Raw genomic sequence first — 20568 nt, 5'->3', positions numbered from 1 at the left:
AGTGTAACTGAAAACATTATGATGTTCCAGACATTCACTTGAAGACATTTTCAGAAATTTGACTTCAGTGAATTTTAATTGAATATTCCTGCTTTATAGTAACATGACACCACCTGATTTGTTCATATCTTTTAGTTTAAATGTGTACAACCAGTCTCGACCATTTGCCTTTAATATGTATTTTGGCTGCTTTTAATTTGTTGGTTAACATTTATTTCAAAAGTGATACACTCGTCTTTAATGCTAATGGAAAAAGACAGAAAGACTGAACTGTGTTATCAGTGCGGGCAGATCCATTTATTGAGAGTCTTATTTGGCATGTACTTGTGGAGTGTTAAAAGGTAACATAGATTCAAGCAAATTAAGGCTTTTATGTTGAGATTTGTGTTTGAAACATTCAAAGAAAATCTAACTTGTACGTATCTATTTAGGTCTCAAGTCTTATATCAGCCTTGTTTGGTTTTCTGTACTTCCAGATCTCTCTCATGTCAAATGATTGGTTACATGCTTGTATGTCTGAATTCATACTTCTATCATCTTTGGTCTGGTTTCATGCTGTCTGTATTGTGTGCAGGCTGAATAAAGCACATTCACTACCACACATTCTCTGAATCACAATAGCAAGTGAGCAGTAGTGACAGTGAATTCCAATTTTCCTGGTGGCGGGGCCTCAGAAGATTGAAATTCTAATGAATAAAAGATAATCACTTCAGCAGAGCGTTTGTCTGCCGGTTTCAGATCATTTTCAATTATAATCCCAGCCTCCCTTCCACCTCTGTGAATGCATTATGCTCAATAATATTTAAAGTTTTTTTTTCCTTTTCTTTTCCAAGTCCTCTCAACCAACACCAGCCACTGAAAATGTATTATCAGCTTTGGAAATCGCTAAATCTCTGACAGGTATATATTGTTCCTGTATCGAGTATCCAGACCATCTACATTAATGGCTACATATTGCAGGTCCATTGCAGGAATATTTCACTGACTGAGCTGAAGAAATGTATGAAAACTGTCAATTTTGCTTTCAATGCAGAGAGAAAGTGCATACTTGGCATGAACAGTGATGAGTATAAAAAAAAATACTCCAACAAAAACTACAGTACAACTTCAACTTTTAAAATTTGAACCTGGTCCATGCAGGCACCATGCAGGGCAAAGCAGCAGTGACTCAAGTGAGGAAATGATCCCTCACTGGCTTCCCACATACAGGCCCAGAACCCAGCATTGCAGTTGGAGGTACTTGACTGGGCAACTTAACTCCAGCTTTCCGTGGTCAGATATTGTCCCTGTGATACTCATCAACTAACCACAATAATGACCAACATACCAAACATACTGTTGAAAAGTTTAAGTAACTTATTTTGTCAGTGTTGGGACATTTGTTCATGTAAAAACTAAAGTTTTTTGTTGGCTTCCCAAATCATTTTAAAAGGGAGTGAAAGAAAAAGAGTGAGAGCACCAGCATATGATAGACAGACATGGTTGAGTAAGGTAAAGGTACATCTGAAACAGTGCAGTGCTCATTTTGAAAATAATTTAAATTGAGTTTTAGTCTCAGTTGCTTACTGAAAACAACTGTAAAAGTTGATTTAGTCTAATCCTAGTCAGTGTTTTAGTCACAGTTCGTGATACTGTTATGGAATACTAATAAAGGATATTTCTCCTGGCTGTAAACATTCCAATAAAAAGTATGCATATCTAAAACTATGTGTTTTGTCATTCAGGTTGAGACTTACCATACTTCTTTTATATATCATCTAAAACTGAATGCTTAAAGTTAGCTAGAGAAGGTGCAATACAATCATATTTCCTCACAGGTCATGTTTATTTTCTGCATATATACATCAGCATTGTGTCACTGTGTTGACACTGTTGGTTGGGTCATTATTTAACACATACAACCTTTCACTTTTTCACCTTTTCATTGCCTGTTTTCTACAGTTGTTATCTCCAAAAATGGGTTTTATATTATTTGTACAGCTTACTGACAGTTTCCCATCATTTTCCCTGCCATAGTTTTATGTTGACATGCCCCCAACACACACACATACTACAAAAACATTATTCTGGGCTTGTTGCTCCGAAAATACTTCATAATTTTAATCACAGTTTCATCAAACATCATTATTTTTTTTAACATGCACTTCAAAATACACTAAAATATTATGGGCAAAAAAGAACAGAGGTAGCCTAACTATAAATAATGGAAGTGTGTTATTATTGGCTTCATTGTACATCAAACGAGTGATGTAAAAGCTAAAAAATACACTATCTCTGCTCTCTGAAACATGAATCAAGGTTTAATCACACATTTGGGGCTTTTCCATTATACATTTCTAGCACTACTCGGCTCAACTCAAATCAACTCGATACCAGGACAGACCTTTTCCATTACTTTATGGTACCTCCTCAACGTGGGCGGGGTCGTCATAGCACGGCTGCGCGAAACTGCCGTGACTTCGTTTTATACGCGACACAAACACATAAACAATGGAGGACATGGAGGTGATGGTGTACTTGCTGCTGTTTGTGGCTTTTTGTCACACACAAAGCAAGAGAAGAGAGCCGAATCGCTGTAACACTGTTGCCGGTATTTTAAAAATGGCGGGTTTTGATTCTTGTGTGACCAATCAGCGGCCGGCAGTCTCATTTAGTATCGGCTCGGCTCGCTTGGAACCTCGCCAGAGCAGGTACTAAGAAAGTACCAGGTACCAGGTACTATCCCTAGTGGAAACGCAAAAAAGACGAGTCGAACCGAGTAGTGCTAGAACTGTATAATGGAAAGCCCCAATTTATTGATCAGTCAGATCAACTATTGATGCTTGTAACTGTTTGAGAGACTGATTAAATTAAAATGTTTATTTTATATTTTTCAGTAATAATTTCATCAATGTTTGAATTCGTACAGTCATTAACCCTCCTGTTGTCCTCAAGTCAAGGAAAGAAGGAAAGATGGACGGAAGGAAAGATGGAAGGAAGGAAACATGGAAGGAAGGAAAGTTGGAAGGATGGAAAGAAAGATGGAAGGAAAGTTGGAAGGATGGAAAGAAAGATGGAAGGGAGGAAGAAGGAAGGAAGGGAGGAAGAAGGGAGGAAGGAAGGAAAGATGGAAGGGAGTAAGAAGGAAGGATGGAAGGGAGGAAGAAAGAAGGAAAGGAGAGATGAAGAAGGGAGGAAGGAAAGATGGAAGGAAGGAAGGAAAGATGGAAGGAAAGAATGGAGGAAGGAAGGAAGAGAAGACAGATGAAAGGAAGGAAGGAAGGAAGGAAAGATGGAAGGGAGGCAGAAGGAATTAAAGGAGGGAGGAAGGAAGGAAGGAGGGAAGAAGGAAAGAAAGAGAGAAGGAGGGAGGAAGGAAGGAAGGAAGGAAGGAAGGGAAGGAAGGAACAGTCAAAACAGACGGGGTCAATTTGACCCGGGAGGACGACACAAAGGTTAAAAGGGCTTAAAATGTAATAAATAAGGTGTTTAAAAGGCTAACTTTGATTTATAATTTGACTAAAATACCCTACCTTAAAAATATTTTTTTGTTAAAAATCCAGTGCTCCATCAAGTGTATTTGATGTTGAGTGTCACAGGCCAAATGTCCAGAGTTCAGTGAAGGGCACACCTGTTGCATTATGGGTCAGAACCAATACGACAGCAGAGAGAGAAACCACATACCTGCAGAGAAAAGAGCCAATGTGGCTGCAGAGTATAGTGTATGTCAAATTAACAATATTCTGTCACATTTATGCATAATATGTGTTGAAATGCTTTTTGTATGTACTTTGGATATATTTGTGTTGCTGTGCTCACATACTGGGACCTGTCTAATAACAGATATTAGCATGACAGACTTTACTGTTGGGGCCTGTCTAATTATGGACGCTTTCTTAAGAGACTTTAAAAATGACTGACAGATGTGTATTTTGATTCATTGTTTATTATATGTTTTATTTTTTGTAGTTTTCACAGTGTCTGATGACGGAAAGGCGGAAATAAATCATAAATAGACATTTGTATGATGCGTGGCCATTATTTACTGGACCGCAGTTACAATGCTTTCTAAACAGATTTGTGGTTCAACATTTGGTATAAACACTTTTTATGAGGATTCTTAGACCAGGTTAAAATTGACCTCGAACATACTGTGAGGATGTAGAATATGAACAGTATGTAAGGGACAAATGTGTAACGTTAAACCTTCATTAAAGCATTAAATGTGTCAAAGCAGACGAGCATTACGTTGGAAAGATAACATTTATTCACTTTATGGATCTAAAATAAATACTGAATTATGTTAAATATACAAACCTCTATAATCAGAGAATCTGTCATTTTTAGGACCATTACTGAACAGTTGAAGATAAAGTTGGTTTTCTGGCTGGACACGTTGCTGGTGTTTGATACATTTACCAGGGTCAGACTTTCACTTTCATTTCATCATGTAGACCATGATTACACAGTTTGTCATCATATTTGTTGTATTAATGACTAACTACTACATCACCAGAGTTCAGGACACACCGATGGACATGACTACATGATCATAAATCATCAGCAAAGTGTTTACTTGCCACAGTTTTCCAGTTTCTATAAGAGTAACCTGGATACTCTTTAAAAACCTGACCATAACCAGGACACTATTCATGCTCATTATCCTACAACAGGTTTATAATGGTAACCAAACTAGGACAAGAAAATAGCCCTCTGCAGTAGAGAGTAGGCAATTATGTCAGTGACTCTTGATGATTTTGGAAGCACAGCTGTTCTCTGTTGATTACACTTCAACACACCTGTAAACCTGTCCTGTGTCAAAATACGCTCAACTCAAAGCTCCACTTAGTGGCTTTTTAAACCACAACCACCAGATTCAACCACAGACAACAACTACACCTGTTCCATCTTCTCTGTAAAGTACATTTTATAAAACATTTATATTACACTATACACTGCCGATGTTATATTAAGAAGCCACAAGTCCACAGAAGCAGCATCAGTGGATTGGACATCATTCTGAAACTAAAATCTATCTTCCAGAGGTAATTATATCTAATAAGTATCTTTAAAACACTCTAGAAACATCAGAGCCAGCAGCAAATAATCAAAGAAGTGCTGAGATGTGACTGATCTATTGAGGATAAACACAGTCACTGACCGGCCCAGTCCTCACATCTCACAAACACTTCAGAGGACAGTTTAACATCATTGTGATTAATCAATTAATCACCCCAGCAATAAACTGTCCAGACTGGTACAGTATTAAGCTCACTGCAGATATAACAGTAACAGCATATATGTCAGGTGACGAATGACAGAAATGGATGGGATTGTGTCATCATTCTACACTCAAAAAAATAACTTTAAGATAAGAACTTATTTAATACAGTTATGTCGACTAATGAGTTATGTTAGAAATACTGTAATAAAGTAGTAGAATTCAAATGGCAATAACCTACGTTTGTGTACCAAAAAAACTGCAAGTAATTCCAACATGATCGGGTAAACTCATATTTAATTAACAGGATAGTGTTCAACTAACTTAACTGACACACATGAATGTAACATAATGCTGTTTCTGTTGCCTTAATTAAATCTGTTAATTAATACCAACATAAAGACTTTTCATTTCATTGACTTAAGTCACTTATGTAAATGTAACTAAATTGTTGGACCTCTGTTAGTAAACTGTATTTAGTAAGACCAACAAAACCACACCTTGCAATTCCAACTTAACGGAGTTAAATAAGTGTGGCAACCACTGGATTTTGTTGTACTTAACTTTTAACTTTGTACTAACAATGTTTCTGTGGGTTATAAAAATATAACACAATATCCATTGATAAACAATCTGGTCAGCTGCCTGAGTTCAAAATCATGGAGACTTGGAGTATAAAGACTGATTTGTCAACTTGTAAGTCAACTATCTTCATTGCTCTTCACAATATTTAACTATAGTCACAAAATAATACATAACCATGGCACTTGTTAATACAATAATTAATTTCTTTAAAAAACAAACAGTCCCATATAAGTCACCTCACACCTGAATTCAACATGACAATTTAGCTGTGAGGTGACTTATTTAAACTTACTACAGACAATTATTTCAACATGTTTTTTTGCGTGTCTTCACTAAAATGTCCAAAGCAGAAACACTTCACATTTGTAGCATTATTGACAACATGTGGACTTAAAACTCAGAAGTACTTTGTGATGAATAATGTCTCACAGGTCCACTAGAACACAAGTACAGGAAGCAACACCAAACAAAACACTGCAGGGAATAGCAGAAAGTCCAATGATAAGCATCAGTACAGGCTTTATCCAATGACATTTGGTGTCAAATATCAACTGACTTTTATTAGTATATGATTATCATCTCATGTGACCCAGATTATACAAAAATGGAAATATTTCAACTTTCTAAAAATGTTTTTTGGGCAGATTTTTGTTGAGTGCTTGACTCATATTTATTCAAACATTTTTTTAAAAAGCACCATTCAAAAATACTGTTTATTCAAATTTAACATCACTGGTTGAAAGCGTTATGTAACGCTGGACCACTACATACATATAATATAATTAATAATGACTAATGAAGTATTCATGAATGATTTGTGCTTCTGAAATTATGTATAGAGACTAAATATGAGTTGACCTGAATGTGAACAGTATGTAAGGTTTAACTAATTATAGCCATAATAACCACATCACCATTTCATTTGGCTCTGATATTACCAAAAGAAAAGAGACATCATATTTTTCCTATGCTGAAAACCAGATGGTTTGGTCCTTTGTAAACATTCACACACACACACACACACACACACACACACACACACACACACACACACACACACACACACACACACACACACACACGACACACACACACAAACACTGCCTGACTCTGGCTCCCACCTCGACTAAAGAAAGAGTCATTCAACAAAGCAGCCTCTGACATTATAGCTTAATTCCTCAGTAAATACACTACAGAGCAACACCTGCTGTCATCCTCCACCGCCAATCCTCCTCTGACTTCCACCAGGATCCTTTTAGAAAAGGGCCTCGTATGCAGCGACGGGCTTATTCACACGTCTGTGTTTATGAGTCCAACTCAATATTGGTAAGAGGAGTCTGTCACACATCACCTTGCAAACGGGACCGTGTGCTGAAACCGAGAGAGGACGAGAGCTGCGCTTGTGGGCGACAGCGGTATTTTCGGAGGTGTTGTTGAACGTGTCAAGGTCAAGTGTGAGTCCTTGGTTTGTTTGTTTTTTTCTGTTTATGTTGCTCTGATGTGATTCGCAGAGAAGACTTCGACCTCTAAGGGAATTGTACTCCTGCTTCTCTTTAAGAGCCAGCCATCAGAGCGAGGTCATCAGAATTGATTACATTTCTTAATTGGGAGTTTTATTTGCCTCGCTAAACCTCCAGCGCCTGAGCAACTGTATGTTTCCTTCACCTCTTTGTGTTTTGTGATGATTTGTGCAGGACCATCGGGGGACTTGTTCCTCCGCTTGTCAAGTTGAGGGACCGGAGGAAAGCCTCGAGCTCTTCATTAACAAACACGATATTTAACTTTCTCTTGCATCCACTGTGATGTATATACAAACTGCCTTATTCTCACACTCACACTTTTATTGTCTGCTCTGTCCTGATAATTAGGTTCATGTGTGTGTGTGTGTGTGTGTGTGTGTTGGTGTGAGAGAGAGAAAAAAAAACAAATTTAGCACAACTATAGAGCGCAGGCAGTTTTTTATCTCACATGAAAACCATTGAGCGTTGCCTTTGGAAGCAGCAGTCACAATGTTTTGCCAGATCGCGTGTGCGTCATAAATCTGAAAAAAAAAACCTGAGTAAACCTTTAGATTGTGCTATTTTTCATTTCATTACACATCGGAGAATGGACATAAAGCAGAGGAAAAACAGAGGGGGAATATCTCCCCGTTCCTTCCGTGATTAGATTAAGTTTCTCAGCGGCCTGCTCCCACTGTGGTTTAGGAGGCGAAAGCTCCTAAAATTAGGTGTCATTGCAGATTACGGGAGCAGCTGAGTCCCACTGCCCGCCCCCCCCCTCCGCCTAGGCTCACCCATCCAGGTGGCACCCACAGTAATCGCTCCTGATCTGGCCTCCAGTTAAGTGACAGAAATTGGTGCTGATGTGGTGTTTGTGTCATGGGCTGAGGTGGGGGTTGGGGTTGGGGTAGGGGGGGTAGCTGTGGAGTCCAAGGCAGAAGCATCCCTTCCCCCACCAGCACCATCAGGTTCCTGATAATATCTACCTGTGCTGGAAAGAAAGAGGTTAGAAAAGTAGGCCTGTGCTCAGGATGTCCCAGGATTGAACCCTCTGACACCTTCCATCAACAGCTGTCACTCATGTAAGATTGTTTAAAGGTTTCTAGATGAGAATTAAAGTCAGGGTGAACACAGTCACTAGAAGGTCAAAACAAGTATTGTCATCTGAAATGTGAATTTGTGCAGTTCTTCCCTGCTACTGTACCTCATTCCTGAAAATGTCACAAAAATAAACGTGAAAACTTACCTGATCAAATTAAACTGGGACGATACAAAGCGTGAACGTGGTGTCATTAGAGATAGAGATTAAAATGTAAAGCTGTGAAGATTTATAAAATATTTTATCTATTTCTTAGCTACAAACCTTAAACTCTTACCTAAAATTACAAACAGATCCGAATATGGGAACAGGAAACTGACACCAAGAAAAGACTGCACAAAGAAAGAACGAGTTAATTAAGAGTTGATTAAGCAAAAACAAGCAAATTGAGCAACAGTTACATATATGAACAAGGAATCAGCCTATACACACACACACACACACACACACACACACACACACACACACACACACACACACACACACACACACACACACACACACACACACAAAAAGCTCAGGTACCACACACTCTGCAGCTGCAGGTGATGAATTATGATTTTTCTTGTTTTTGTTTTTATATTCACTTTTAACCCTCCTGAGGTCAATATTGACCCAGTCTGGTTTGAATGTGTATAAAGCATAAGGCAATTGGATTTAAAAAAAGCAGAAATTATGAAATATTTCAACAAAATGTAATATTAGAGTAAAATCTGACAATTTTCTGATGGGTAATCACTGACTGGTATTTGTCAAAGTTTAGTCATGGTACTGTTTTGAATTATTTCAAATGTCTTAATGGCAGCACATCATTGTAACTGCTTTATGTCTAAAGTGCCTTGAGATGACTTGTATTGTGATTTGGCACTATATAAATAAAGATTGATTGATTGATTGATTGATTGATTGATTGATTGATTGATTGATTGATTGATTGATTGATTGATTGATTGACATAATCACACCTATCCTGGGTCCAAACTGACCCAAGAACAACAAAAAGGTTCAGAGAATGGACTGGATGGAACTTGTTGCTATGGGTTACGTGGTGTTTCATCCTTACTTACTGTGAACAGATTCATATTTTATATCAGTGATCATGAGTCATAACAATACAATACACTGGAAATGTGAATTAGGTGTGTTTGACTTTGTAATAAGTCTAAATGTCTAAAGCTGCAGTAGTGGCCACTAATGGCTGCAATCGTCATTACACACCAAAATACAACAAAAGAAAAATAATTGGAGAAAATGAACCACATACTAATAACTTGTTATTCTTAAAGCTTTGCTGTGTTGTTTTTTTATTAGTGGTTCAAAAGGCGAGGTAGAGACCTACCAAAAAACATTGGCATTCCTCACATATAAATCTCATACATCCTCTGGAAAATATGAATATTCTCAGCCAATTTCATCTGGCCGGAAAAATCAGATATTATCACCAAGGTGTTAACAGACAGACCAGCTGACACTAACAACACGACCCTCAGGCTATGCCACCGACAAGGCAAACATTCAGACTTCAATGGAACAACTGGTTCATAGCTGAATGCTGATGGCCTGCATATTCTGTCTGAACATAATGAGAGAGAAGAATGCAGCTGTGGTTGAAGACAAGCCACTGCACTTAGAAAAACTATTTTATTTTATGTAGTTGGCAAAGGTTCTGAGAGAACGTTATTAAATGTTCGACAATATGGAGAATAAAGATTCTTTATGGTTTGATGCTGGCTGGTGACTGAGGTGTTCACATCTCAACAGGATGTCATGGATCTGTGTTTAAACACTCTTATCATTGAGATTTGTGGGACAAGACAGAGCTGTCACAAAGTGATGGTGTGTGTGTGTGTGTGTGTGTGTGTGTGTGTGTGTGTGTGTGTGTGTGTGTGTGAGAGTGTGTGTGTGTGTGTGTGTGTGTGTGAGTGTGTGTGTGTGTGTGTGTGTGTGTGTGTGTGTGTGTGTGTGTGTGTGTGTAAGAGAGATCAATCTTTACCATCTCAATCTTTATTTGTATAGCGCCAAATCACAACAAAGTCTTCTCAAGGCACTTGACACATAGAGCAGGTCTAAACCGTACTCTTCAGGTTTTAATTTTAAAGAGACTCAACATTCCCATAGAGAATGTATGTGATGGCTGATTGTGTTGGTGATCTTTTGGGGTAGGAACTTTCAGGGCTTTCACAGGGTTTTACATTGACCTGGAAAGACACTTAGGTTCATTTGTTGTGATTGGTTCCCTGGGTTCTGTAGGGGGTTCTCCACCTGTCTCCTGACAGTTAATTAACAGGTGTGCAGGGCAGGTGTGTGGTGTGATGGTCGGGAGAGACTCATGGACATCATGACTGAGTAGGGTAGAAGAGACTTAGAATGCAACCTATGAACAAAAGGAAGATGCCAGCCTATAGCCTGGTTGCACATTAAGCTAGATTTATGCTTTGCCGTCAAATATGAAGTCATGGCATCTTTTCTCAGAATCTTTAGAAGTAGGTGTGCACTGCATGCAGACACGTGGGATTGGCTGATTGGCCTCACAATGTGGCTATATTCTCCATCAGATGTCCCTCTGTAAGGGACATATGGACCATCTCCTCTTTTGTAATTTTGTAGTTTTAATAGCCATAAGCAGATAATTTATACCTAAGCATGGCCAAGCTCCGCATCTGGATACTGATGTTGTACTTTCCCTGGCATTTCAGAGAGTAATGCAACAAATAATGCATGGAGTATAAATGCCTCTGTGCATGTGCATACAGACACCAAGATGATCATTAACAGTATCATATAGCCTGGCTTCCACATATTCACCAACGCTGCTGACAGACGCAACAGCGCAGCATATGGATAGAGGTACACCAGCTCCAATATGCTCAGTAACGTTCAAAATGACACCAACATAGCCTGGCACAGCAGCTACATGTTCACACACACAGCTGACAGATGCAACAGCATCATTAATCAAGCATATGGATTGAGGTACACCAGAACCAACACGCTCAGTAACTTAAGTATCACACTTGAACATATCCTGGCACAGCAACCACATGCACACGCACACACACACACACACACACACACACACACACACACACACACACACACAGACACACACACACACACACACACACACACACACACACAAACACACACACACACACACACAGGCACACAGCCGTCCCAAATTAAGTGGTCTTTACTCTGAAATTTGTCCCTGAAAGAAGGCTATGTCACAGACACACACACACACACACACACACACACACACACACACACACACACACACACACACACACACACACACACAGGCACACAGCCGTCCCAAATTAAGTGGTCTTTACTCTGAAATTTGTCCCTGAAAGAAGGCTATGTCACAGACACACACACACACACACACACACACACACACACACACACACACACACACACACACACACACAGATGGCGGACATCAGCATGAAATCCAATTGTACACCCAACAAAACCAACCAGTAAACAATACTATTGAAATAGGCAACAGGCTACTGAGGATATTGCTTACCTTTGGTGAATACAGTAGGAGTCAACAGGGTTTGGTGTTAAATTATTTCAACATATGGCAACATTATCAGTCAGTTCTCTTTCAAACATGAGCAGTGACAAAGAGATCAATCTTGATGTCATCACTGTTGTTCTGATGCCAGTTTTTATCCTTCTGACAGAAAAGAGTCTTCTCATGGTGACGACCCATAGGAGACAATTCAGTTCAGTGGGAAATATATCACTGGGGCAAACATCTAGCACTTCAACAACCGATGGAAAGGCCCTGTCCACTGTGACCTTTCTCCTGCATCTTCCACAGCGATGGAAAAGTGTGTGCTGGGTTGGGGTTATAATGTATTAATGCCCATTTCTGTCTGCAAACTGTTTTGAATCAGCACCACTCCCCAGTAGACATCATTGGATTTTTCTTTGAAGTCACACTTCAAGTCACAGCTTGATACAACTCATCAGTGTAATACATTCCCAGGTGAGCCATGTTGCAGTCTGTCTTGTCAGAAATGTACCTTAGACAGGGCTCAACGATACATATTTAAAACATGCACACAGTTCAAATTACAAACTGACACTCAGAGTACAGTGCCTGTCTTAGTTTGTTCAGGGTGATGATCGCAGGGGGAATCAAATATTTTTTTTAGGTATTTTTTTCAGGCCTGTGGGACATTGTAGCATCGACCTGATGGCAATATCTGAAAGGAAGGGTGGAGGAGGGATGTGAAGGGTCTTGCTTGATCAGAGTGGCTTTCCCTCTCCTGACCGGTGACCGGGTGTACAGTTCAGATAGGGTTTTTTTTTTGGGGTGAACCAATTATTTTGCTTTCCTGATTGGTTATGTGAGAGAGTTTCATATTATGTTTGGTGAAAGAGGATCAAATGTTGAAGGTGAGTATGGATTCAATTAGTGTCCTGTAAACCAGGGTTGAAATGTCCTTGCTGACATCAAAAGTCTTGGGAATCCTCAGCAGGTGGAGGCGCTGCTGGATTTTCTTGTACACAGAGTCAGTGTGCAGGGAAAGGGGCAGGGGAGGTGTCTAGACAATTTCTGCTGATATGACAGGCTCATTTGTTGTCCTCTCCTGCACTGCCTGGCTGTTCTTCCCCCTGCAAACAGCTGCCCGACAAACCTGCTGCTTCTTCTCACTTGAACTTGAACAACAAACTGGACCAGTGTGATGGTTGGATCCACAGAGAACTGGAGCTAACTGTGATGCCCCTTAAGTCAAATTAAATTTACAGTTGTGAAATAGCTGATGTATCCATTTCATAAACAAAAATGGAAGCCCATGTCTACAAAAACATACAGTGAATCCACTTTGTCAGGTAATCTTGTTCTGAAGAACATAAAAAGAAAACAGGTCACCAGTCACATTCAAATATTTCAGCACTGAGGACATCACACGCTGCTCTACATGCATCAATTAACAACAGTTCAGCAGCACAGCTGATAGACACAGACAGAGCAGGTGCAGTGTGTAGGTACCATGTCGCTCTTATTTAATTCATATGTCTTATGTGGTCGAAACAATTTGAATTTCCATGTTTTTACTATTATTGGGTTTCATTTTTATTTCTCAAATTGCATGTTTTTAATGTTTTTTATGTTAAAAATGTTAAATGTTACAATGTTTTATGTTCTTACTGTTAAATGTTTGTTTTATGTAAAGCACATTGAGTTGCCATTGTGTATGAAATGCTCTATATAAATAAAGCTGCCTTGCCTTGCCTTATGTTTTTGTTATTCACAGCAATAACATAAACATAAATATTCATTTTAATGTGTAGCTAATTTAACCTTTACATAGTGTCCAGGTCACATTTAACCCGTTTTGACATTTGACATCTGTGAAAACACCTCAAATGTAATCTTATTTTATCCTGAAATTTGATGACTTTTCCCTAAAGTGGCCCAAAAAATTAAAATCTTTGAAGATTTGCTAGAAATGTTTGTCCATTGAGGCTGTTCTGGGTCGAATTTGACCCGTATCTGTTGACATGTGTTTTAGTTAAATAAATAGTTAATAGTTTGAATAAGATAGTAGTTATGAGGATTTATTTTTATGATGTAGCAGTGAAGACTGATGGCTCTAATGGTTATACAATAAACCCCACACTTCCATAAAGTTCTTGTTATTTTCACTTTACATAAAATACATTTACATCATTATTGCTATGTTATATTTTCATGTCTTAGGTAAAATAGGACATGATATTGTGTGATAGTAGATGTTAGTAAATGAGTGATGTAAAAGCTAAAAAATACACTCTCTCTGCTCTCTGAAACATGAATCAAGGTTTAATCACATTTATTGATCAGTCAGATCCACTATTGATGCTTTCTAAACACATCTGTGCTTCAACATCCAAATTGACTCAGAACATACTGTGAAGGTGTAGAATATGAACAGTATGTAAGGGTTAAAAAAACATATTGGTCAGCATGTGGCCTACCAATGGTGTAACTTTATCACTCAGTCAGTAAGTTCAAATAACAAATAACACTGGCAGCAGATCATATCATCTGACACTAAATAACATTCATTCTAACAGAAGACCAACTTATTACTTTAATTAACTAAACTGAAAGAAAATATGTTTAATCAAAGGTGTACTTGTGAGTTCATGTACACCTGAACAGTTATATGAGTGTTATATTCCTATAACCCCCTAAAGGTTTGTTGTTATGTTTATGTAGCAACATCATCTTGGACATAGTCTTTGGGCCCCTGAACTAATCACTGTCTAAGATTTAGATCAATGACGTTTATACAGATGAGAACACAAAAGGACAGATGTGCCGTACAGTGGTGACATACAGACACCACACATTTTAATAAAGAACTATCACATTCAGCTTGTCCTGCCCTCCTCTGCAGCAGCCTTCTCCATGACACAGACAGACCAACGCTGATAGTTTACACTTTCATTAAATTAGCTATTTTAGTGCTATTCTGTAAAATACTCCAGAACCACACATGTAAGCTTCCACCTGTATATTTATGACTCTGTCTTTAATCAGACGGTTAGCTTTATGTGAGTGGGGCAGAAATGCATCTTCATAAGCAAAAGAAAAAAAAAAAAAAAAAAACATCCAGACAGCTCAGACATTGTGCGGTACAGCAGGAGGAAAGTTCCAGTGTGAGGCTGCGACAGCGAGCTGCTTGTCTCGGTGACATGTGCATTTGTTTGGTCCCCGCTGCACGACGGGATCATCTCGCCTCACTGCCATGTTTCTCCAAATGGAAGAAATCAGCAGAATGACTGATCCCCGGGGGCCTCGTCCCCACAGCTAAGGTCAAGCATCGCCTCCCTCCTCCTCCTCCTCCCCCTCCCCCTGCCCGTTCTCCCCCACTATGTCGGAGCCCTTGAGTCATGCACACTTCTCCTTCGCTGCACGGTAAACCTTCCAGGTCTAGATATGAATTATCTCTGCTCATGCTCCCTCGCTCTACTGACACAGCCTGGATGGGGATAAAAATCCATTCACATCCATATCTCACCCATCTCTATATCCAAAACATGTGCTTAGGTTCCTTCCCACTTCACACAAATTTATTCTAGTCTGAGAGTGCTCCATCGACTCAGAGGAGAGAGAGGGAGAAACAGGTCTGATCGCTTTCGGATGTTTTTTTTTTCTTCAGCAGATTAATCAAACGCTTCGCATTACACAGATGATTGAGATCCAATTATTTGCTGAATGATATACAATTTTAATTAATTTGAATTTACATTGCATGAGCTCGGAATTAATATTTCTATTTTTAATCTAAGGGAAACTGGCGTGTGGCTCTGATTGAATTAATCGCTCACGCTTCTCATACTCCAGCTGTATAAACCTCTGCTGTGTGAGCTGTGGCCCCCCGGTCCTCCACACCCGGCGGGGGCGCTGTCTTCAGCCAGCTGGCAAGGTCAATCTTCTGGCAGGGCTGTGATCTCCAGCCACTGGAGACACAATTAGAGTGGACAGAGGAGACAGATTACACAGCAGGGTGATATATTACAGCTCTGTCAAAATGAGACACACAATGGCCTCAGTGACACCCAAAACGGCCTCCGGCGTATTGCTCTGGTAGACTTGGGCTGTCTGCTGAACTGCTCTGACAGCCTGGCTGGCCAAGATGGTTTTAGGCCATTAACCCTCACAGGAAAATTCCAAGGAAACTCAGCTTTAATTTATCTGTACAAAGCCTTCTCTCAACAAAAACCTCCTTTTACTCTTTCTCAAATATCAAAGTAGTGACACTGGAGCGCTAACTCTAGACATTGGTCTGAGTGCTCACATTTGTCACACTGATGCATTCAGCGTTAAATTTTGGTTAACTTTGACCCATGAATTTTACACGTTTTCACTGACAAAGCAAGCTATCTTGACAGCGCAGAACTGCGAGGGGACGGAGAGCCAGAGAGGCCAAAATAGAGGAAGCTACCATAGCATAGTTGCTGTGTTGCTTCATTCATTTTTTATTTATCCTGCTCTGTTGGAGTAAAATCTGTTCCACAAAGGAATGATGGTTTGCAAACAATCATGAGAGAAAGAGTTACATCTTTTGAATAAACTGTGAAGTTATTGTGTTGTGTAATAGAAACCTCATTTAATGATCAAAACAGGCGTCGTTCAGACTAAACATTTTAAACTCCAATATGCTGAAGTTTTACAGACGGGGGAGACATTGACCCACCTTCCATCCAACATGTTGAACACATATTTTTCATTAAAGCTAGTGACAAAGCAAAGGGAAGGTCATTCCCTGTCTATAGTTTGAAACAAGGTATTTTCAGTTCTCCATAAGTAACACTGAATAATTACCATCATCAGGTTTCCCATAATAACACATTGCAAATAATATTTCCTTGATATACTTTTCATTAAGTTTTTACCGAATGAGGTAGTATTCAATGGTGAACAAATGCTAGTGGAAACTAGGGTAATGAAAGAGGAAATGGGGAGATTGACTGACCAGCTCTGGAGCCATGATATTAGTCACTACATCACCAGCCTTCAGGATCTATTTCACATGGATGAGCAAATGTCACTCTGTGGTGACCACGGCTTAAAGACTGTAAATGAAAAGCTGAATGCTGTCTGTACATGAGTCTTTTTTTCTTTGTCACTTGTGCTCAGTTCATCCTGCAGGTCTTCATGCTTCTAATCCAGAGGTGTCATTCACCTGAAGGCACATATGACCCCCTCCACCCCCACCCCCCGACACTGTAGATGGCTGAATTATATCATTGCAGAAACACATGTACAGTACTGTATGTTGATGATTAACAATAAATAATAAAGGTGTTACATGTGCGCTAGTGCTGTGGTTTAATGATTATTTTCATTCATCTGCTGCTTCATCATTATCTAATAATGAAAAAGTATCCATGATACTTTTATGGTGACGTCCTCAAATGATTCGTTTTGTCCAATCAACACTTAAAAATCAAATTCCAATGTGTCATACATGATAGTAATTGGATCTATCATGTATGACACATTGGAATTTGATTTGTTTTTTTTGAAGTCCCTAAAACCTCACATTTGAGAAGCTCCAAGTAGAAAATGTTTAGAATATGTTTTATCAAAATACTTGCAGACTAATTTAATTTCTAATATATGAATTGATTAATTATAGCAGCTTTAATGTGTACTGATGCAAATATTAACAGTCTGTAAGATTATTTGGCTCTTAAATACCGGCTTTTCACTCTCAACTTCACCCAACCAAATCTCTCTAATCTCATTCCCTGAAGCTTGGAACTCATTCAGATTTGCCAGAGATCTCTTGGTGTTTTCCCTCACTAGTCTCCTTCTTACATGCTCACACAGTTTGCGATATTTGCCTGTTTTTAGGCAGATTTACTGCAGTGTTACAAGGTATTTGAACAATTACTCTTAATTAAGGAAAAAATCCTGAGCTTTAAGTACAGTAACTGTAACTGTGTCCATCACCAAAGCAACTCAAAAATTTGCTCTTGTCCATAGCAGATGCTTTGGCTGATTGTACTAGGATACCGTAGCCTATGTAATATGGACTGAAAGTTGTGTGCAAAATATACACAGCAAACTTCCTTATTTTGACCAAATTGAGTCATTTCTTCAGTCAACTTAGCTGTTTGGTTTTCTTTTGATTGTTGTCCTCTGTGCTGATGCTGGCTGAGACTATCTGCTGTGACTGCCAAAAATATGACGAGCATCTCAGATGGAAAACGGAAGATCTGCATATCGCCATGGCAATACTAACAAATTCTCATTTAAGCATTCAGATACAAGTCACCTGTCGGTTGCACGCTGCAGGATCTGATTTCGTAGCACATACCTATGTGGTCCAGATTGAAATTGAAAAGATGGGACTCCATGCTGCCTTTTGCTGTTCAGACTGATTACAACAGATCAGATCTGGGCCTGACAGACCCCCCCCCCCCCCCCCCATCGTGTGATCATTGACATAGTTTTGTCCGTTGGCCCACTGTCAAGCGTCGATGTTTCCTAATTAAATGATCACAGCACACTGCTATTTCTTACAGTGATGAGTGATGCTGAGAGCACAGTGAGATTCTATTCAATTTTCTATGTAATGTCTGTAGCAGCTGAAGCCAAAATGCATTTTTGGGAAGCTGGCCTGAAAATTGAATTACAGCAAATATTCCCTCAAGAGAAATAGTTTTGTTTGCTGAAGTTAATTTTCTTTTTTTTTTTAAAGAAGTAACTATGTTTACCTGTTTCTATAGACAGATCCAGTCCCAGGAGGACAATTTGTTTGCACACTGTAAACTTTTTTAAAATTAGAGCTGCTTATCAATATGTCAGTCTAATTGTATAAATAGGGGTGGGTAAAAATATCGATTCATCAATGCATTGCAATATATTTTTTCCCAATTCATTATCAATTCATTAAATCTGAATCGATTCAAGCCCCTGCCAGATCCTTCCTTTGTAAACTGCCCCCAAACTCTGCCCGCGCACAGAATATAACAGAGTCTGTGGCCGTCTTCATATGTAAGGACCTACGACTGTACAGTGTCGTGGAAAACAGGGGTTTTAAGAAGATGGTATACACACTCGAACCACGATATGCCATACCAACACGCAAACACATGACGGAAGTCGCCATCCCGAAGCTGTACACAGAGGTAAAGACAGCGGTTTTGGAGTCGTTGAAGTCGGCAGAGAGAGTGGGTCTTACATGTGATGGTAGCGACTGACCCCTACGTAACTATTACTTCTCATTTCATTTCTAACGAGTGGGCATTAGTGTCAAATGTTCTGCAGACCAGACCCCTGCACAAAAGCCACACAGGGAGCAATATAGCAAACTTGTTGACGGAGGCAATAAATGCATGTTGGATTAACGGACAAAGTACTGGCATTTGTCACCGACAATGCCGCCAACATGCTACTTGCTGTCAGTCTCATTGAATCATTGCATGTTGGCTGCTTTGCCCACATACTCAATTTGGCTTCACATGCTGCTCTTAAAATCCCTGCGGTCACACGGCTCCTCGGCAGAGTGAGGCGCATCTCCACCTTTTTTCACCGAAGCACTTTAGCCATTCATGCACTCAAGAAGAAACAGAAGTTGCTGGACCTCCCACAGCACAAACTTATGTCTGATGTACCAACGCGTTGGAACAGTGCTTTAGACATGCTGGAAAGATTTTTGGAGCAGCAACCAGCTTTCTCTGCTGCACTACTTGCCCCTGAAGTACGAAAACAGGAAAAAGATCTGTGCACCCTTATAGAGGCAGACATAACAGCAGCAGAGGATGTTGCTCAGGCTCTGAAGCCACTGAAGAAAGCTACCTTGGTGATGTCTCAGGAAGGTACCCCAACTCTGTCTGTCATTGCACCCCTGAGAGCAATGGCGCTCTTCCTCTACACAGTTCCAGCACGACTCGACTTGGCTCGTTTTTTTTGCGTTTACTAAATGTGACGTCAACAGACTGCCGGCCACTGATTGGTCAGAAGAGTTGTCGCTGGAAGAGTCATGAGCCGTCCCACACAAGAAAAATTTAATTTAAATACCGGCAGCAGCGTTACAGCCATACGGCTCAATTTTCTTGCTTTGTGTGTGAAAAAAAGCCACAAACAGCAGCAAGTACACCATCACCTCCATGTCCTCCATTGTTTATGTGTTTGTGCCATGACGACCCCGCCCACGTTGGGTACTTATTTGTAATGGAAAAGGTCGTTCCTGGAACCGTACCGAGTCGAGTCAAGCCGAGTAGTGCTAAAACTGTATAGTGGAAAAGCGCCTCAAGACTTCTGGAGGAGATTCAACCGGCCCCCAATGACTCTGTGATGGTGAAGGAGATGAAGTCTGCTGTGCACCAGGATCTCCAGAAAAGGTATTTACTCCTTTTTATAAGAATTTCACAATCATGAGGAAAAAAGATTTATTATAATGTGGATTAATTTTATTATTATTTTCTTTATTTCAAGTTAAATGGGCTTGAAGGACGAACTCTCCTTAGCCTCACGCCCCACGCTTCAAGGCCCTGCCTTTCCTGTCTGATGATGAGCGTGAGGAAATATTCGCACATCTCATCACTATCACTGAGGCATTGGCAACTGAGAAAAGCTCTGTAAGTACAAATGTATATTGAATTAAGATGCAGACTGTGTGCAAAGAATATTTGTGTTGTGTTGTCTTATGGAATGTAGT

The 20568-nt window shown here is 39.7% G+C and overlaps 1 pseudogene; it reads right to left on the bottom strand.

The window, feature by feature from the left end:
- LOC133983313 (uncharacterized) overlaps nucleotides 1-16607 on the bottom strand; it is a 44454-nt pseudogene extending 27847 nt beyond the window's left edge.
- Nucleotides 16608-20568: the final 3961 nt, after the last annotated feature.

This window comes from Scomber scombrus, chromosome 7 (assembly GCF_963691925.1).
Source record: "Scomber scombrus chromosome 7, fScoSco1.1, whole genome shotgun sequence".
NCBI lineage: Eukaryota > Metazoa > Chordata > Actinopteri > Scombriformes > Scombridae > Scomber > Scomber scombrus.
This window is presented reverse-complemented; position numbering and strand designations above follow the sequence as displayed.